This window comes from Chiloscyllium plagiosum, chromosome 45, assembly GCF_004010195.1.
Source record: "Chiloscyllium plagiosum isolate BGI_BamShark_2017 chromosome 45, ASM401019v2, whole genome shotgun sequence".
NCBI classification, from domain to species: domain Eukaryota; kingdom Metazoa; phylum Chordata; class Chondrichthyes; order Orectolobiformes; family Hemiscylliidae; genus Chiloscyllium; species Chiloscyllium plagiosum.
In genome coordinates, this window is record NC_057754.1 from 2,919,961 (window position 1) to 2,941,558 (window position 21,598).

The 21,598-nt window shown below is 43.3% G+C and overlaps 1 protein-coding gene across 1 annotated transcript in view; it reads right to left on the minus strand.

Moving 5' to 3' along the window:
* Window positions 1-21,598, minus strand: part of LOC122543980 (neuroblast differentiation-associated protein AHNAK-like) — a 44,773-nt gene that overhangs the window by 20,878 nt on the left and 2,297 nt on the right. The gene's annotated exons all lie outside the window — the stretch shown is intronic.

A 21,598-nucleotide genomic window follows, 5' to 3' on the forward strand; every position in this document is an offset into this window, starting at 1 on the left:
TTTGATTGATATAATACAGCATTATTTGTGTAAGATGGGTGTGAACTGACAACGGCACCACTATACACATAGGAAGCAGTCAGTTCCTGAAACACAGGCTACTCAAACAAAAATGTCTTTGACTGATTAAAGGTAAGCAGAACAGGAATGTAGAGACAGACCTGCGTCAACAGGGGGTGCAAAGCAGAACTAGTTAAACAGCAACAATGAGTGAAATCACAAACAATGGCATGGACTTCAGGATATTCTGGTTAAAAGTGAGCAGGTCCAATCACTTCTTCCCATAGATAACTACGCTTTCTGCACCGAAGGGCCCTAGGTTTGAAGCATTGCACTTCTTTGATGTGCTGATTTGGGAATAGTTGGGGTAATGCTCCTGATACTTACTTAAGCTGATGGCCTCTGGAAAATGCAAGGGTATGGACGTCAGGTTAGATGGCATTTTGTGATTCCCCTACCCTCCTCCTTTTACTCAGTGCTGAGGTTGGGAGGGGTATGCAATCTGTCTCTTCCAAGCTCATCCAGTAAAATGGAAAACTCGTGAAAACCTCAAAACCAAGACACTTAAACTCAAAGCTTCTCAGACGAACATTTTCAACCAGAAAATATTATTATGATGTTTATACAGATAGTAAAGGACTAATTTTCAAACTGGGGTTGGGAATTAAATACCAAGATAAATTCCAGATCCCAAACCCATATCTTAGCTGCTGTTTTTGAATGCACACTTAATTGGCAGGAAGTGAGCTTGGCACCCATTTAGAGGCAAGAGTGTGGTGCTGGAAAAGCACAGCCAGTCAGGCAGCACCCGAGGAGCAGGAAAATCAAAGTTTTGAGTCCTCACTTTCACCCATTTAGAGGCGTTAAGCACTTCCAAGAGGTGTGTTGGGGTAGCCACTACCTTACTGGGTAAATCCCTCAAAAGGCTAGGCGTGATGCAATGCAGAACATGTCCACAGATGCCAAGTTAGAGTGCATTGCTCACTCAGGCTCCAGTTGGTCTATCAAATGTAATTTTAATCACAATAACAAATAAACTTTCTAATAGTAATATGCACCAGGTAGTTTAGATTTGCCAGAAGAAAACATGGAGATTTATACAGTGGACTTGCCCCCTTAACATAACGTTAAAAAACAATGGAGCATGTTAACTGGCCCCAAGAGGATTTCTGGTTCACTCTGATAGATTTCATGCACCCACACAGTCTCCAATGCCACGAATTTGAAATCAAACCCATAACGAATCATTACCCCACAGCCACTTGAAAATCGGATCCAAAATGTGTGACTTTGATATGGGGGCTGAATGAAACCTATACATCCTTGTCCAGTTATCCCGGGCTTTCAAACCTGCAGGACCTAAATACTATACATTGTTTTGACTCCTTGATTTGCTTTTAACTTTGAAATCAATAGAGGGGACGATGAGCATAACAATCTGCTCATCATCATCAATAGCCTTTTGATCACATTTGAGAACTAAAATCAGCCACATGGCATCGAATGATAAACTAAACTGTAATTCCACTAAAATGGACAGAATGAATTCTTTTTGAAAATGACTTTGTCTTTATTTGCTAACTTGCTTTCAAACATGCTCTTTGCAAAGAACATGATTTTATGTTCTTTTGCCCCTTCATGCAAAGTCTTCCTTTGCAGGTGAGTCTGGGCAGCCTATTCCATCACACAGGTAGCCCAGTCCCCTCCGTACATTTTGCAACAGGAAATATTGAAGAACAATAGTGTACCCACATGCAGCCTGGTTGACTTTCTGTCTCTCCCTAACTGACTTAAGTCAGGCCATTACCCCACCCCGCCTGAGAGCAGCGTTCAAATCTGGGTTCTCAGCATTAAAACATGTCTAAGGTCCTTATTTGTTTAAAAGGAGTGAACATCAAACCCTCAGTTGACAAAATGTAGACCTGCCCAGGCCTGCACAGTTAGTATGAGACATGGATCAGTTTGCAGGTTTAATCTTTTGTTGTTGTTGCCTATATTGCAACACACCCAGTGCTTTGTTCACACCTGTACTGTCTGCGGGAAACTCTAAGAGTTTTTCAAGCAGGATTTATCACTAGGACTGAAGCACTTAAGTATTCCAAGACCTCAACGTAAAATATTGATTGCATAAACATGATGGTGATTTAAAATCTGTACAGGGTGCAGACTTAAGTATGCAAGGCAATCCCTCAAAATTTCATCCAAGTGTCCATTCCATAAATATGTGTGTGTTGCTACCAATGTTTGGCTGTGAATTTGGTTTACCCACTCAGGCTATCAGACAATCTCACCAGTAAAACTGTGGCAATTGCGTCAAGGTCTCATTATGAGACATTATCTTTTTCCTCTGATTGTTTAATAACTGGCAGTATAGATCTTTAAAGAATTTACTGCAAACGGCACAAAGATTGTTTTATTACACAATGGTGTAACTGTAGATAGTCCTTGCAATGATTTAGACATGTTAACCTTTAGGTTTCAACATAATTTACACTGAGTACCTCAGCAAGGGCTGTCACAGCTGTGATTGTCAACCAGCAGCACATTCCAACATGCACTTTCTAACAGATCATATCTACCCTAAGACTCCAACATTGCTGTCAGAATGTGAGATGCTCTTTAGTAGTCCTCTTGCATTTGTAACTCATAAAGTTGTCCACGCTTCCCTCAACTTGCAACCCTCTGTCACTTGTCCAAAGACCCAAATGGACTCTTCTACATTCCTTTCGTTTTGCACACATGCTGTATTAAAATTAAGCTTCATTGTCCTGCTATCAGTTCTAAAACCACATTTTGAGATTGTCAGAATTGGGGAACATCTGATGTTATCCATCCAGCCATTCAGCTAAAAAAAAGATAGTCTCAGGGTCCATCAGCATCAACACTGACAAACATCAGGGGTCTCTACTGCTTGGATTGGTAAAGCCAGAATTTATTGCCCATCCCTTGAGACAGTGATAGTGAGCTACCTCTTTGAACCACTGTAGTCCATTTGCTGTAGGTAGACCACAATATACTTCTGAGTCCAGATAGTGAGTGGCTTGGAGGGGAACTTGCAGGTGGTGGTGTTCCTATGTGCCTGTTGCCCTTGTCGTTCTAAATGGAAGTGGTCTTGGGTTTGAAAAATGGGACTTTGGTGATTTTCCATAGTGCATCTTGTAGATGGCATCCTGCTGCTGCTGAGCATTGGTGGTGGAGGGAATGGATGTTTGTGGAGATGTATCCATGTGAGAAGATGTGAGCTCAACCAATCAGACTCATACATCAGTAATCACAACTTGGGCACAGGGATAGGAAACAGGCAGGAAGGCTAAAACTATAGCCCAGCAAGGATTCAGTACCTTCGCAGAACAAACAAGATGGTTCCAGAAATGACTCTTATTCCGCCAACAATCTACTGGACCTTCAAACCAAAGCTTGGCATCTCCTGATTGCTATGTCTTGATCTATTTTATGCTGCAAGGCCCTTCGTCTTTCAACAGAGTTTCTCCCTTCTAAACCTACTGTTCCTTCTCTGCAGATTTCAACCCTTACTGACCAGCTTCACATTGCCCTTAGTAGGCATGACAAAGCAAAAGAATATCAACTGGCTGCTTTGTTACCGAGTATCACAAATTAGCACGATCTTGGCTTCGCCTAATGACCCCACCCAACAAACATGCATATTCCTCAATGTAGCTCAATACTATACAGTATCATGTGTGGCTCAGTGATTAGCACTGCTGCCTCACGGGACCTGGGTTCGATTCCTGCCTGTCTGTGTGGAGTTTGCACATTCTCCCCGTGTCTGCGTGGGTTTCCTCCGGGTGCCCCGATTTCCTCCCACAATTCAAAGATGTGCAGGTCAGGTCAATTGGCCATGTTAAATTGCCCACAGTGTTAGGTGCATTAGTCAGGAGTGGGTCTGGGCGGGTTTCTTTTCGGAGGGTCAGTGTGGACTTGTTGGGCCGAAGGGCCTGCTTCCACACTGTAGAGAATCTAATCTAATCTAAAGATTACTTATGTTTCTGCTCACTCACAACATGACCGAATGGGTCATATCCATCAGAAATTCCCTTCTCTCTGCTCATCTTTATTAGATTGGAATTTCTTTTCCACCGATGCCTGCAAAGGACAGTAGTCAACAGAAATGGTAACACTCACAATAAAAAAATTGAAGTATCCACGACATTATTAAAACTGCCTACAACGGCCTCCCATCTCTGCCCTACTTCAACTTATGTGCTGCAGGCTCTCACCCATGCTTTCTGACTATTCCAGACAGGGTAGTTGCACCACCATCACCGCCCCCCCCTCCATCTTCCACCCTCCTTAAAATTAAGCTCACCCAAATCTTAGGGTGTAGGTTTGCTCGCTGAGCTGTAGGTTTGATATCCAGACGTTTCATTACCTGGCTAGGTAACATCATCAGTGGCGACCTCCAAGTGAAGCGAAGCTGTTGTCTACTGCTTTCTATTTATATGTTTGTCCTGGATGGGGTTCCTGGGGTTTGTGGTGATGTCATTTCCTGTTCTTTTTCTGAGGGGTTAATAGATGGTATCTAGATCTATGTGTTTGTTTATGGCGTTGTGGTTGGAGTGCCAGGCCTCTAGGAATTCTCTGGCATGTCTTTGCTTAGCCTGTCCCTATAAATAGAAAGCAGGTGACAACAGCTTCGCTTCACTTGGAGGTCGCCACTGGTGATGTTACCTAGCCAGGTAATGAAACGTCTGGATATCAAACCTACAGCTCAGCGAGCAAACCTACACCCTAAACCTCAACCTGAGCTACAAACCTTCACAAACCTTGCAATCACCAAAACTCTGTTGGCCCCATGTTAACTCACACAAAATTTTATGTATCCATTATTCCAGTAATGACTGGTCTACAAGGGCATTCACCAACACCTCAGTTTTAAAGTTTTCACTCTTTCAAACCCCAACATGACCTCAACCCTTGCTGTAGTTGTAACCTCTTTTAGCACTTATAGTTCCTACAAGATACAAAAGCAAAAGAGTAGATTAGATTCCCTACAGTGCGGAAGCTGGCCCATCAAGTCCACACCGACCCTTCGAAGAGTAACCCACCCAGACCCATTCCCCTACTAATGCACCTATCGCTATGGGCAATTTAGCGTGGCCAATTCACCTGACCTGCACATCTTTGATGCTGGAAATCTGAAACCTTCAACAGAACATCTTACAACTAACTATCTATATTTCTATAATTCCATCTTCTTGTGAATCCATGCTTGACCAAAGGGTCTGTTTCCATGCCGTACATCGTGGGCGGCACGGTGGCACAGTGGTTAGCACTGCTGCCTCACAGCGCCAGAGACCCGGGTTCAATTCCCGACTCAGGCGACTGACTGTGTGGAGTTTGCACGTTCTCCCCGTGTCTGCGTGGGTTTCCTCCGGGTGCTCCGGTTTCCTCCCACAGTCCAAAGATGTGCAGGTCAGGTGAATTGGCCATGCTAAATTGCCCGTAGTGTTAGGTAAAGGGGTAAATGTAGGGGAATGGGTGGGTTGCGCTTCGGCGGGTCGGTGTGGACTTGTTGGGCCGAAGGGCCTGTTTCCACACTGTAAGTAATCTAATCTAATCTAATCTCTATGACTCTGTAAAACCTACCTCTTCAACCAAATCTTGGTCACCTGCCTTAATATCTCCTTCTGTGACTGAGTGTCAATCTTTTTTCAAAAACGCTGCTATAAAGTCCTTTTGGACTGAAGTTGTTGATAAACTTCATGTGACTGCACTGTACCTCTGCTAAGAGTCACCCCTCCCAGTAATATGTCACATACTCTACATGTCAAAGGGTTTTAAAAAAAAATAAATATCATAAGCAGTTCCCTCACTTTTCAAGTTTTATGTAACTTATGAACCAATTTCTGGTCCCCGAGATAAATAGAATTTAATTAAAAAGCAGATGATTTGAACCGTTACACAAGAGCTTTGTGTATGTGAGGAAAGCTTGTTTACCACATAACCTCTGGTACTGTCTAAGTATTTAAAAGAAGGATTTGGGAATAAAGCTTCCACAAAGGATGGCAGGAAAGGAACTCCTACAGCAGGGGGAGAAAAGCAAGTGTAGAGATAAAGAGAGAAAAACAGAAACACAACAGTAGCTAGTATGAGAGAGATAAACAGATCACGGATAAACCAACAGTGAATTAAGAGAGAGAGAAAAAAATTCAATAGTTGGAGAATTTTTGAGTTTTGCTGTAAAAGCACATTTTTGTTGAAGCTTTTCATCCTGCACACATCTGGACAATTTGTAAGAATACCAATTCAAGAGGACAAACCAACATTTTCTACGAAATCAGAAGAGAATGTTAACTGGTTGAGAACTGGTTGGTGCAAATGTCATCACGGAAAATGCACCATGCGACATAAAATGTTGAGTTTTTTTCCCCCCTCAAATTGGTATCATTGTGAACGGTCTTGATGAATGCGAGACAAAAAGTTTGACAAAATGTGTCTTTTTCAGCACCAAATGGCAGCTAGGAAAACATGCATCTATGGACACAGTGAAAGAAAACAGGAACAGAAAAACAGATAGCCAAACAGAATGGTGTGAAAGATAAACAGACATCAGGACAGACAGTGAAGACAGAATTAAATTAGACAGAATAACAAGAGGTGATAAAAAGTGTGAGAAAAGGGAATCCTTTAAGAGTCACTTGTTGAATGAGACTGGAACTGTTAAATAGCAAGGAGACTCAGAGACAGTAATGAGGGGTCAGAGAACCAGTGAAGATGGGAATTAGACATACTGGCTGAGATAAAGCAGTTCTCTGCCAAACCAGCACCTTCATCCCCACCCCAACTCACCTACTGTGTTCTATGCTACTTTCTCCCCATCCCCACCCTCCTCTCATTTATCTCTCCACCCTTCAGGCACTCTGCCTGTATTCCTGAAGAAGGGCTTTTGCCCGAAACATCGAGTTTACTGCTCCTCGGATGCTGCCTGACCTGCTGTGCTTTTCCAGCACCAGTCTAATCCAGAATCTTGTTTCCAGCATCTGCAGTCATTGTTTTTACCCAGCCCTATATCCACAACAGGCTGACAAACAAGCATCCCTATGAATGTGGGCAGGTCTGACGAACTGATAAATCATCGGAATTAGTTTCAGGGTCTCATTATTCCAATTAATCTCACATGTCCCAGAAAAATGCCCACATTAGCTTCTGTTGGGGTAATGCTGAGGCCAGCCTGTCAGGTTTTAGATCTGGAAAAGTCAGTTGGACAACAACAGGATTAATCGGACGGAACCCTCTTTTGTTAGCTGTCAATTCATTGAATTTAATTTGCTTTATTTTGTTCAGTGCTTTCTTTTCTGAACAGGATATGGATCAGCCATGACCCTGAGTCCAATAGAATTTGACACACAGCAGTCCATCACTGCTTCACCTATTAGCTGTTCTCCCCACCCCCCACGGCCCCCGACCCAAAATTGCAGCTCCCACATCTGGCAAGCAGTCCCTCACCTATTATTCTTAGAGTCCTAGGTGATGAGTGGCATAGATTTTACAGTTGTGCGAGTATCACTTACACACCAACTCTATCCTCAGCTTGAGATTCACACATTTGGTCCATCCTCCTAAATCCATTTGTCTCACCATACCCTTCAAGTAGGCAAAGTCTTTTCCCTGGGTCGGGGAGTCCAGAACTAGAGGGCATAGGTTTAGGGTGAGAGGGGAAAGATATAAAAGAGACCTAAGGGGCAACTTTTCACACAGAGGGTAGTACATGTATGGAATGAGCTGCCAGAGGACGTGGTGGAGGCTGGTACAATTGCAACATTTAAGAGGCATTTGGATGGGTATATGAATAGGAAGGGTTTGGAGGGATATGGGCCGGGTGCTGGCAGGTGGGACTAGATTGGGTTGAGATATCTGGTCAGCATGGTCGGGTTGGAACGAAGGGTCTGTTTCCACGCTGTACATCTCTATGACTCTAAGTATTAATCCACGTTCACAAACATCCCTGGATTGTGCATCTATCACTGCTTCTTACTAGACATTCCATACCCTAGCATTATCCTGCCGAAACAAAACCTAACCTCTCCCTTCATTGTTCAGAAGATGGTGTTAAATTTTTGTTCTCTGCTTACTAAATAAAATAGATTTCCACTAGTTACTTCAGCTAAGACACCACTATTCTGAATACCTTCAGTAAGACACCTTCTGCAACTTTACCTCCAAACCACACAACATCCTGACTTGGAACTGCATTGGCTCTGAGTCTAGGAAAGGGGATTTTATTGTGGAGCTGAAAAAAGCTGTTCATATCTCCACATTCACATTTTAAAAAATATAACTTCATACATTTTCAGTAAGGTCTCTTAAAGGATTGTTGTTTTGCTTACTTATGGATTGAAGTAATCCTGAAGTGATCGGTTCCAGGTGAATATTTCCTAGTTTAATCCTAAAACAGGGCTAATTCTGGGATGAGCCTATTCGTCAGCTATCAGAAACACCTTATCAAATCTTACATTGTTTCTAATGATGTCCCAGAACAGGAGATTTTTTTTTTCCCTTTTAGCTGTAACTCTCTGTGTCTGTTTTCCACAAAGTCCACTTTCAAACCCAGTGTCGAAAATTAAAGGGGTGGTAGGGGTTTGAGACAAGCGGCTGAATTTAGCCCAGTGTGTGATTAAACCTTTCGACTATTTTTGTTTCTGTTGTCTGCTCCTATGTAAACAACAGGGGCAGCCAGTGGCTTCAAAGGAAATCAGCAAATCTGGACCCTGCACTCATAACATTCTCTGCTGCATTCCTTAGATTCTGAGGCCTTTCTGAAATTTGCCTCAGGCACATGGGGGTCTCTGCATTATTCACTGTGCAGCTGCAAGGATAAACACAATCCAAGCAATTTAAAGACTTCCTTGTCTCCACACTCCCAAGACTGGATAGTCCCATTGGCTTCCTGTCTCCTAATGCCACATATTTAAATGTCAATTATTGTGTATAAATCCTTCCATGACCTCATCCATTCCGAGCTTGCTAACCCTCCTTCAACCATAAATCAAAAGCTCTTCTCCATCATCAAATCCTCTGATTGCATATCGTATCTGCTCACTTAACGTTTGTACCATCTTAGGCATTTCGGCTACTGTAAACCAGTCTCTGCAGTTTTCTCTCACCGTGTTGCCCTCATTTTAGGCTGTTAAAGTTTGCCTGTTTGACCAAAGATTTGGTTACTCTTCCTAATGCCATGTTCATTCGCTCAGCTTTCCAACCCTTTAAACTTCTGTGAAGCAGCCTGGGACATCCTTCTACACTGTTGAAAAACAAGTTGTTGTCTTTGAAATAACTCCACAAAGGCAGGTATCCTGTCAGCAAGTCACCCCTTATTTACACGTGCGTAGAATTTGACACTGGGGGGGTCCGGCTTCCTCACAGCCATCTCTCCGAGTGAACAGAACCTCTGACATTCCTGCTTCTGTCTGTCAGCCAGGGCTCCCTGATTAGACTAAATTATCAGTCCCAATCAGGGAACCCAAATTCTAAGAGGTCTTTCCAGCTGACATTGTTACAATCACTAGTCTTGGTACACACATAACTGGTAATAGTTAACGGTATTCAGAAGGCTTGCCAAGGTAAAGTTGCCATCGTCCCAGAGGACCACAGGGACTGTTCTCTCTAATAGAGAGACAACAAGTGATGAGTTTAACCTGAGAGTCATCATGCCTCAAAGCAAGGGGTCAAGGTTGAAAGGTGGGACATTCATGGTGACCCTCAGCCAGTATAGGAACTGAACCCACATTGCTGGTGTTACTTAACATTGCACTACCAGTTTCAGAACTGGAAAATGCTAACATTTGTGGAAATACATAGCTGACAATTGGACAGGCCTGCCTGTGACTCTCTCTGAAAGTCCATGGTCTGATTGCAATCAGTCAGCTTGGAGGTACATTGAAACTGCAGGTTTCACACCAGTTGGTCACAAACCCCATAAATGTACCAATTCGAAAACAATGAAAAGACCCTCCTTATATTAGGGAGCAGTTGTAGAATCAACCCAATTTGAGATCTCTGCCTGGTCTGACCTCAGCTCAAGCCACATGTCAATCAGTCTGAATTCTCAGATTCATACTCACCCTCCTGCGGGCCTACAGGTGGGGTGCCTTTAAGTGCTTTTGTCCCACTGCCACAGAGCAGAAATATAGCAAACTGCAATTAACCGTGTGGCCAATGGGACGAATCCAAAGCCAAAGTGAACAACTTTCAAAACAGTACAAACAAATGCTTGCTTGCTTTAACATGGAATCATTTCTGGATTCAGTTTTGTCCATGAGCAGAAGTAACTGCCAGACCCATTCTGAATTCACTTCAGGCAAGACGCTGTCTGACTTGACTCAAATAGTAGAAACGGTCAGCTGAGTGAGGTACCACATCAGGAGCCTGGCCTTTCAGGAAACCAAAATTGGAGTGGGGGTGGGTACAAGTAAAATAATTCTTCTTCCTTCATATTTTATTTGCTTCTGTTTGCTAAAGGTCTCATGCGCCATGGCACGTAGAACTGGAAACCTCTATCTCTCTGCACCAAGAGTTTTTATTTTCAGTTGTGGGATGTGGGCACCACTGGCAGCATTTATCGCCTCCTCCCTAGTTGCCCTTGAGAAGACGGTGGTGAGGCAAATTAAATTCAACGACAGTCTGTTAATAAAAAACCCAGAAAGAGAAAAAACAACTTCCCTCTCTGCCAGTTTCTTAAGCTCACACTGAAGGGAGAGCAAACTGCATTCCTCCAGTTAACATCAACAGGGTTCAGAAACAAAGCCAAGAAAAATAACACAGTTCTTTTCAATTCAGCCGAGGCACAGATTCCTTGACCTACATAACAGTTTGTGGCACAGAAGTTACTTGTTTACTTCGTATTTTTTAGACTTAATTTAAATTGAGACTTGTGTTTAGCAATTAGCTAAATGCCATTAAGAAAAGTTAATTTGCATTTGCTTTCTGCTGCACTTTCGTTGTGAAGGCATCCATTCTTGCAAAGCCCTTGTCCTCTCGGCTGTTTGCGAGCACTTGATCACAGTTTGTATGGCCAGTCGCTGTTTGTGAGAGCTTACTGTGTGCAAATTGGCTGCTGCGTTTCTTACATTACAGAAGTGCCTGCGCTTCAAAAGAACCTTGTTGTATTTTTGGGTCCTTCTGGGATCATGAAAAGTGCTGCAGAAATGGATCAGATTCTAGGTTAGTCAGCTCCTGGCTCTTTGATCTTGGTCTCCGTAAGTCCAAAATACAACTATGCTCTACAGTAAAGAACCAGGTTAAGCTCACCTCAGCTCAGTCAGCACCGACGCTGTATAGGAACAGTATCCTCGCCCTCCTGCTCACAACAGTTACAACTCTTGAAAAGTGAGGACTTGGATAGTGTGGGGCAAATGAGGCTAGATATTTGCCCAATAACCATCCTCTCCCCTGCCTATTCATGCCGCTTGCAATACTTCATTCACAGCTTAGCTTCACACCTAAGGAAGGCTCTTAGGTGAGGTACAACATGGTGGTCATAACTCCTAGAATACAACGCGAGATAGGCATAAACACACCTTCAGTGCTGTGAAAGCCAGTTGAAGACAGGCGTGGAAAGGCGCAATAAGAAAGTGCAGAAAATATATTGCTCATGCAAATATTTGTCAGTAGATAGGGACTAAATTGGGTTTGGATATCTGGTCGGCATGGATGGGTTGGACCGAAGGGTCTGTTTCCATGCTGTACATCTCTAAGACTCTGTGGTCTACAGATTAGCAAGTTACGCTTTTTCTCTGAAAGACTGGACTCTTTGCCAAAACCTAAAGTAGCAACAGCCAAAATTATGCATTGTATTCCCATGTAGCTTTTCAATAGCCCTATTGCATTACATCAAATTCCAACCAGAGACGGTAACGGGAAAGAAATAAGCCAATGTTTCTACTCCAGTGAACCCCTGACTAAAAACTATGTTGTGATTTCAGGCAAGGACTAGAATTGAGATGTCACCCTTCCATGTTGGTGGATCGGACACCCTAACACATATTGCCCAAGTTCATCCATGAGGTATAACCACTTATGAGAGGTACTGGAGAGATCGCCACACATTGAAAGAGTCAATGCCTTCAGAAGAGATGAAGGAAATGATGGGCAAAAAGGACAAGGGCAGGAATTTAACTGGAACAAGATCACCTCCAAGCTACATACCACTCTGATTTAGCCATAAATGACTGTTCCCTCATGTGACTTGGCTTTCCAAGCTGGATTTCCCTCCAAATGCCATATTGGTGAAATACTTTCCCAACCATCTCAAAGTGTCTTGCCATAACCTATGGTCAAATAATCCTTCAAAACACTGAATGTAGCCCACTCCAAAGTGATGTGCAGTATTCAAGCCATCTTCTGCACTGCAACCAAACAGCAAAACGTTCATGCATCGGTCCCCAGGACAATCTCAAAAAACTTCCCAGGTAACTGGCTGAAGGGCAAAATGTCAAGAGCAGGTCATTCACTTCCTCAGTTAGAGGACTTATGCATAAGTTAAAAAGAGAATCACCCCTTCACAGTGTCTCAGAGGCTTCACCCAGTGTGAGGCTTTCCAGACCAGGAAAGATTTTGAGAGTTTCCCCAAATACTCCCTGGGGCCAGCAATCAGATGCAAGGAATGGCCACAAAACTGTCAACGAGAACAAATCCATGGACAAAACCAACGTCGTCTACAAAATTCCGTGCAAGGACTGCCACAAACACTACGTAGGACAAACAGGAAGAAAGTTAGCCACCAGGATACACGAACACCAGCTAGCCACAAAAAGACACGACCCTCTCTCCCTCGTAGCCCTACACATGGAGGAAATAAACTACCATTTCGACTGGGACAACACATCTATCCTGGGACAGGCTAAGCAAAGACATGCCAGAGAATTCCTGGCACTCCAACCACAACGCCATAAACAAACACATAGATCTAGATGCCATCTATCAACCCCTCAGAAAACGAACAGGAAATGACATCACCACAAACCCCAGGAACCCCATCCAGGACAAACATATAAATAGAAAGCAGGAGACAGCAACTTCGTTTCACTTGGAGGTCGCCACTGATGATGTTACCTAGCCAGGCAATGAAACGTCTGGATATCAAACCTACAGCTCAGTGAGCAAAGCTACACCCTAGAGAAATGAGCTAGACAAATCCAGCTAGGGTGCTGCTCCCATTCTGTATAGGGTCACCTCTATTCTGTAGGTCTCGATCTTAACTGAGGCCAAGATTGCAAAGTCCCAGCCTGCTGTTCTGCTCATATTACAGCTCCCCTTCTGAGCCAAATAAGGACCCTGTATATAATGTATCTCAAATGCACTGCAACACTGCCCTCTACTTTCCCACACTTGTGCTTACTTAAAAACATTAAATCCATAGTCCCAGCCCCCTGCAAGCAGGAAATCCTAAATTATCTGTGAGTTAACAGTACTCCAGGAATAGCATTAACTGACGGGCTGTGTCTTTGTTGAGATACTAGATGCAGCATCTGGTCTTTTCAGAGTTACTTAATCTTTCTTGTGACATGTAGATATTGTTCCAGTTTCATTCACTAACACCAACCCCACTTCAGTCCTGATTCCTGGTCTGGTGGAGGACGTACCCGCACGTCATACTCAATGGGCTACACTTGATGGTTTGCCAGATTAGGCCACCATGGGAGACATAACAACTGAAATAAATTTTGTTTACATCTCATATTCACTTTCTATCAGACAGTTATCAGGAGCAAGAGCATTCCTCACTTCTACTACTCGTCATTAGCTGGCCCTCTCATTCTCTGCTAACAGCCAGCCCCAGTGGACTAGCCCGAGCACAAAGCAGGAATCGAATCTTCATGCACAGCTGTAACGCATAGCACAGGTTCTCAAACTGGGCCCTCTGCAGCTCAATGGAGTGTGCAAACGGGTTAAATGGGCTGTGAATATTTGAACGAGGTGCCTAGTGAAGAATATGGTTTTCAGACAGTCTCTGGGTTAGTTTCAACATCAGAATGTCTTCCAAATAATGATGTCAGTATTTGTGGGAAGGAAGGTAGCCCTGGGAAGTTATCGTTTTTGCTGGGGGAATCTATGTCCTTGGACACTGCCAACATTTGCAGGATTTGGAGATGCCGTCCAATTACTCTCACTTCTCCCACTTGTTCCACATGATTCGGGGATGCCGGTGTTGGACTGGGGTGTACAAAGTTAGAAATCACACAACGCCAGGTTATAGTCCAACAGGTTTAATTGGAAGCACACTAGCTTTCGGAGCAGGGCCATAACCTGATGTTGTGTGATTTTTAACACTTGCAGGGACTCCTCACAAAATTGCCACCAGGAATGTGCCTGTATTTTCAAGGGGTTCTGGACTGTAAGCTTTGAAATCATCAACTAAAATGTAACCTCAGTATAACTGTGTATTAATAATAATTGTCTAAAGCCTCTAAATAATGTGTGCATTCCTTTCGCATGTGTGGAGCATAAACTAAGGCTGGCCTTATTTTCTATGCTTTAAATACTTTGTAATACAGTACATACTGGTATGCACAAGTCTGCAGGGTTTATACACAATTGTTCCATGTCCCACATTGTTAAATTGCCGAAAAAGGATTATGTATTATACATATTATCTTTTTGATGAATTAATATTAATTATCTACAATATTGTGTAATGACATATTCTAGCTGTGATTGAGCTGCGAGGCTTATGTTTATCCCTGCTCTCAGCTTTTGCAAACTGTATCTACTTTGCAAGTATTTACACCTGGTCTTGTCTCAGAAGCTCATCAGTGTTTAGCATAAGGCTTCGTTTTGAAAAACAGTCACCACTGGAATGCAGGAAAACCACAGTCGCCATTTTGTGAACGGCAGTCGTAAAGTGAACGTGCAGTCCAGCTGTTTTCGCGAGTGTGTTTGTTCAAAATAGGAACGTTGGTCGAAATACAAGGACAACTCCCTGCTGTTCTTGCAATAGCACAGCGGGACCTTCAACGTCACCCAACCCAGGAAGTTTGTGTCTTAGTTTAATATTTCATCGGAAAGACAACGTTAATGACAATGCAGCACTCTCTTAGTACTGCACTGCAGTGTTAACCTGGACCTATGGGGTCAAGTGTTTCAGAGAAACAGATGTAAATGTCTCCACTTCTTAAGGGTACACAAAATGACTATCATTCTCACACCAGGATAACTGGTTTGACATGAGCAGTAAAAATCTCAAAGCCTGACAAGATCAACATCTCTTTCTGATGATCTATTATTTTGATAGACCACGCTTGACACTCTCTTCCCTTACTACCTGTCCTCTTTACCACAGTCAGTCCAAACAGCGAAGCTCTCTTATAGTCATAGAGATGTACAGCACGGAAACAGACCCTTCGGTCCAACACGTCCATGCCGACCAGATATCCCAACCCAATCTATTCCCACCTGCCAGCACCCGGCCCATATCCCTCCAAACCCTTCCTATTCATATACCCATCCAAATGCCTCTTAAATGTTGTAATTGTACCAGCCTCCACCACTTTCTCTGGCAGCTCATTCCATACACGTATCACCATCTGTGTGAAAAAGTTGGTTATTTTCAGTTAATTCCTAAAACAAATGCTGAGTCTCAGTGTGCTAGGAGTTCTGTAATGCTAGCCACTCTATATTTCTGCCACTTTACCAGAAGTACAATACCCATTCTTTGTTAGACACTGACAACCAAGGAGCTATTAGGCCATGGAAGATGAGCCCAATACCCACGAAATACACAGATTAAGGAATATGGAGCCTCTTATCCTGAAGTCAATTTAGGCTGAATCAGGATTGCAACAAGGTGGGCTGGGAACTACAGTAGGCATTAAATTTGGAAACATCTAGAAGAATCAGTCAGGCTTCTCACTCCTGGATGCCACACAATGATGCCCCTCTGCAAAGTGTGTGGTTGAAAAGGAGCTGGGACTTAGTGGCTCTCAGTAGCTTAATAGCCCATGGAGAAAGTGAGTACTACAGGTGCTGGAGATTAGGGTCAAGAGTGTGGTGCTGGAAAAGCACAGCAGGCCAGGCAGCATCCCAGGAGCAGGAAAATCGATGTTTCGAGCAAAAGCCCTTCATCAGGATTTATTCTGATGACTTTCCTGCTCTGGGATGCTGCCTGACCTGCTGTGCTTTTCCAGCACCACACTCTTGACTCTAATAGCCCATGGACTCTATTTATAGGGGCACACATTAAACAGGTGCACCCATGGGATGAGTTCCCCCATTCTCATCAGGAATAGAGGGTCAGGGGAAAAAGTTCTGAAATTAACTTGATAGCAGTTAAAGCTCATATCAGCTGCAGTATCTGTGTGAGCTACTTTTAATAATATACAAGAGAACTCAAGAATGTGCTCAAGAATTCCAGTGAATATAAGGGAGTACCTGAAAGAAACCAAATCAAAATTAAACCCTAGACAAAAGTGAGTAGTGCCAGGTAGGATTTCAAGAGGTGGGGAATGCAGGAAGAAATGTTGGCAGCGAGGTCAAGGGTTGGCTGTCAGTGGAGCACTCCCCCAACCCACCGCTCCCTTGTTCCTGCCTGAAACATTGACTGTCCTGCTCCCCCGGATGCTGCCTGACCTGCTGTGCTTTTCCAGCACCACACTCTTGACTCTAATCTCCAGCACCTGCAGTCCTCACTGGGTTTTTTTCCCCAGTGCCGCACTCGATCTAAACTCTCGCATCTGCAGTCCTGACTATCTCCAATGTTGACAACAGGATAACAATCTGAAGTGATCATTAACGGGTCACTTAAGGGCCTCAATAATCAGCACATTGGGAAGATCAACAATGGGTCCACCTGAATTGAACTTAATTCTGATGGAGCCAAAATTCATACTACCTAATTAAAGGGTCTTCCCATTTCTTGGCATGCTATCAGAGGATTCCACCCAACATTTTACATTAGATATGAAGATCAGAAGAAGTCATCTATGACCTGAAACATTATTTGTTTCTCTCTCCACAGTTGCTGCCAGACCTGCTGACTATTTTCAGCATCTTCTCATTACATTTGGTACCTCCTAATGGCCAAGCAAGCATGTGACCCTGAGTAAAATTGGCAAACTTGAGAACGCTGTTGAAGCAACTCTACCAGTAGCATCCTTCACCTGGTTTATTTACTGCTCTCTATATCAAGAGACCATTATTTGACCTTGTTTACAGGTGAGTAAGCTGTTTGAAGTACTTTGTTACATGACTAACATGGTGTGGCCTGCACTGATTCAGCAGATTTTATCAGGGGGAGCCTGTACAACTTTCGTCAACGCTTATAAATAGTTTCGACATTAGTTGATGGGAAGGAACAATCAGGGTTTGTGGATGGGGAAGCAATGGACCAATACAAAATGGCTTGAAAGCACCACCATTTTGTGGAAAATCTGTAACTATAGCTTGCTCTTAATCTATCTTAATAGAGTCATAGAGACGTCCACTTGGCTGTTCGAGCTACGTTCCCCTGAGAATCCATCGCCCCCTACATTTCCCAAAACAGCATACCTGTTTGAAATGGGTATATCCACAAAAGATTCCTGCACTAGCTGCCTACCTCTCTCACCCTTCCTGGAGTTAACCCATCTATGTGACTGTATCTGAGACGTTCTCTCTTTCCTATAACTGCCATCTATCACATGCTGTTGCAAATTCCTCATTGCTTCTAAATGTCTCTCCAACCGATCCATTCGACCTGATAAGATTTGCAGCCAACAGCATTTATGGCAGATATAATCCGCAGTAACCTTTAATCTCTCCTTAAACTCCCACATCTGACAAGAAGTACATATCACTTTATTAAAGGCCATTTTTCCTCCTTCACAATCTACAGACCCAGAAAATAACACCGTCTTATTCCTCTACAAATTTAAAATTTAAAATTCTTAAATTGAACTACTCCCACTTCAGGACAATATACATCTGATTTCCATCACTAGAACTTTAGAGAGATCTGTTTCACCACACTCCGTTAAGAATATAAACATTACCCCTGAAATAAATGCTGCACAAAACTCTTAGAGATACAAGTGATTCTGAGGCTGACTATTGCTGTAAGCTATCCTGCAAAATTCCTATTTGCTATTTTAACAGTAGTTGCTAATGGGTTAAAATGCTGAATGGAAGCTTTGCTCGTGTATGTCAAACCAAAAGGTTAGAAGATATTAGTATCTGGAAATGTAACCACTCCGAAACACCCCCGGAGTTTAACAAACCCCGAAGGGTAGGCTCTCTTTCACCAAAACCTGGCAGTAAATATTTACAAATTGTTTCCCACGGTCAACACAGCAAATAGCCCCACGCAATGTCCTTTCTTTAAAACAAAATTGCAACTTTTTAAAAAAATCAGTTGCTGTGCATTGTTAGTTGGTTCCCACATTCTCAGAGTTAAATTGACAGATTTTAAAATAGACAACATGGAACCTTTGTTTTATAATCTCAGTTTATTTTGTTAACTCATTTCCCACCGAAAATGTTGACACATTCCCAAACTATTCTCGCCAATAAATCTCTCTCTGAAGCCAATACACTTTTTTGAAGTTTCTACAGAGCATCTCATCCTATTTTAGAGTTGTCTTAAAGTGCTTCTCGCTCAATCGATTAACTATGAACAGTATTTTGCAAAAGACTAATATTGGCAAAAAGTGTTCTGCAATGCAGGGATATACGCTGGGGCATCTCACAGCAGTACAACTAAAAACTGACAACTGAAAAAACAAGTGATATTAGATGTAGCAACTAAAAGATAAATGAGTACTTGATTTGTTGGTTGAGAGATGAATGCTAGCCCAGACATCAGGGCCTTTAAAAAGTGCCTCATGATTTTTAGTATCCAGTCAACAAGACTGGATAGTTTAAAATATTCTGAAAACAATGCCCGGAAAAGTACTTTTTCTCAGCAACGCCTTCTCTGTACAAGAAACACCATCTTTTCTATCATCATTTTTGACAACCTCATTTAAACAGATTTTTCACAGATAAGCTGGCTAAAGTGTGTTCTCATTCAACATTTCCACTCTTACAAGGCTGCTGTGCTAAAGTTGTTAGTAAAGGCTTTTCTTTTTACATCGATAGGTAAAAACCAATTTTTCTTGTGTAAATCATATCTTTGGTCAATGCATGTTTAGATGAAAATTGTCACGAGCAAAATTATTCAGCCTACGTTTAAAGTTGCCATCTTATCCAACGTATGTAATTTTTTCAGGTGCATATCTCATTGGTGTCTGTGCCTTAATGTTTCCCTGTATCTTCATCAGTCTTTGTCTGTTAGTGTCTCTGTGTTTCAAAGTTTACATGACTTCAATAACTGTGTTGCACCATGACCACGTCTTATCTTAGTTTTTGAGTGCAGTGTCAGTATGGCATATCCACACTTTTCAGTATGTGACGAACTAGCTCTGTCTCAGTATGTACCCCTGCGCCTGTGATGCTCCTCGGTAAGCTGTATCTCAGTCTGCATTGCTTCATATCTGCCTGTTTCTAATTAACTTCACTGCCAGCTCGCACTAAAAAATAATTGTACACCCTCAAGATCACTTTCTGAGGTTGGGAAAGCAGGCTAAAATAACATTGTATACTTATAAAAAGAGAGCACAAAGAATCAGGCCAGAACCTAAAACAGCAGAAACATTTCTCAAAGTTTCCTGGAATCAGTCTTGAACCTGGGAAGACTGCAAATACCAAAAACTTGGATACATTTGCTCGGTAGAGCATGCCTGCAGGGTTGTGTTTGGTCTCTGTGTTTGATCGCAGAAGTAAGAATTCAGCAACACACTGGCAAAAATGTGTGTGTGTGTAATTTGGCATGCCATAGTTCTCAAGATATCTCCGGGTAAAAATTTTCATCTTCTTGGTAACCTTCTCCATTTTAATTTCCCGTGACCATAGTTGTAAAGGCAACTATCCCTGTAAACACATCACGCTGTTGTTACACCCCCTAGCCAATGGAGGTGCAGCAGTGCCATCACTGGCCGGAGGGTGGTATGGCAGCCTAACAAGTTTACATAGGACAACCTACACTATTTTTTAATTTAGAGGTAGGGATTTATCATATATGAGGATTAGATGTACAGCTTTCAAATAGGGATTGAATTACAGTTGAGCAGCGCATTACTCCTCACTTACTTATTAAAACAGCAAGTGTTGGAGAAATTCAGCATGTCTGGCAGCATTCGGAGTGAGAAACAGAACCAAGTCCGGTATCAAACTTCTTCAGAACTGCAGTTTCAAAACATTTTTTTTAAACTCCAACAACCGCAGTATTTGCTTTTGTCTTATTACTTAAAAAATCTTTACTTTGTTTTAAGTTCCTGTATCCAATGCTGTTACAAACTGGTACACATTAAGGCTCTGATTACAGGGTTGTGGTCATTGAACTCACTCTAATCGTCGGTCAGGTTTGGCTTATTCAGGAAAGATTAGATTAGATTCCCTACAGTGTGGGGACAGGCCCTTCAGCCCAACCAGTCCACACCAACCCTCCAAAGAGTAACCCACCCAGACCCATTTCCCTCTGACTAACGCACTAATGCTATGGGCAATTTAGCATGGCCAATTCACCCGACCTGCACATCTTTGGATTGTGTGAGGAAACTGGAACACCCGGAGGAAACCCACGCAGACATGGAGAGAATGTGCAAACTCCACACAGACAGCTGCCCGAGGTTGGAATCGAACGTGGGACCCTGGTGGTGTGAGGCAGCAGGGCTAACCACTGAGCCACCGTGCCGTCCCTAATGCCCCAGATGCTGCCAGATTTGCTAAGTTTCTCCAGCAGTTTCTGCGTTTGTCGTCCCCGTATTGACTCAGCTCACAGACTGAAGGCGACCTCCTCCTGATCAGACTGGTGCCATCAAAAGGATGCTCCTCGAGCACTCTGCAGAACCATCACCATGTCACCTCTGCGTGACCTCAAGACTTAGTAAATCTCTGCCTCGACCCAAAATGCTGACCTCTATTCCCCCGCAGTTTGTCGAGGAGCACGGGGGCGGGTGACAGTGCTTGAACAGGATTGGGATTTCCCCTTCCCCGGCTCCCTTCCGTCATTGTCATCTGGTCCTTGGCAGAGGGTGCAGCTCTGTGGCTGGTCTTAAGGCATCTGGTCCCAGAGGCTACCGGGTGCCCAAGAGTCTGAACAAGGCGTGGTCCGGTCAGCTATTCGGCTAGAAGGGCCATCACTGTCGAGTCTAATCCTGTCTTCAAAGCCACCGGACAGCTGGGGAGGGGTCTCAATGGTGAGATTTTTGCCCAAATTCTGACTTTCCTAACATTAGGTTAGATTCCCTACAGTGTGGAAACAGGCCCATCAGCCCATTCGATCAATCCTGAACCTGGGACCACTGGTGCTGTGAGGCAGCAGTGCTGACCCCCTGAGCCACTCTGCCGCCCTTTGAGCAACTTACAGACATTACGCCAAAAAAAGAAAACGCTGGAAAATCTCGGCAGGTCTGGCCCTTTGTCAAAGCCCTTTTGGTTTCAGATTGCAGCTTTGGCAGTAACTTGCTTTTAGAGCAAGGCTGTGATGTGGAAACGACCATCATATTGTTTTTGTGAACTACAAGGGGGGGGGGGGGGTAGGGGAGTGTTGGGGCAGTAGACCTGCATC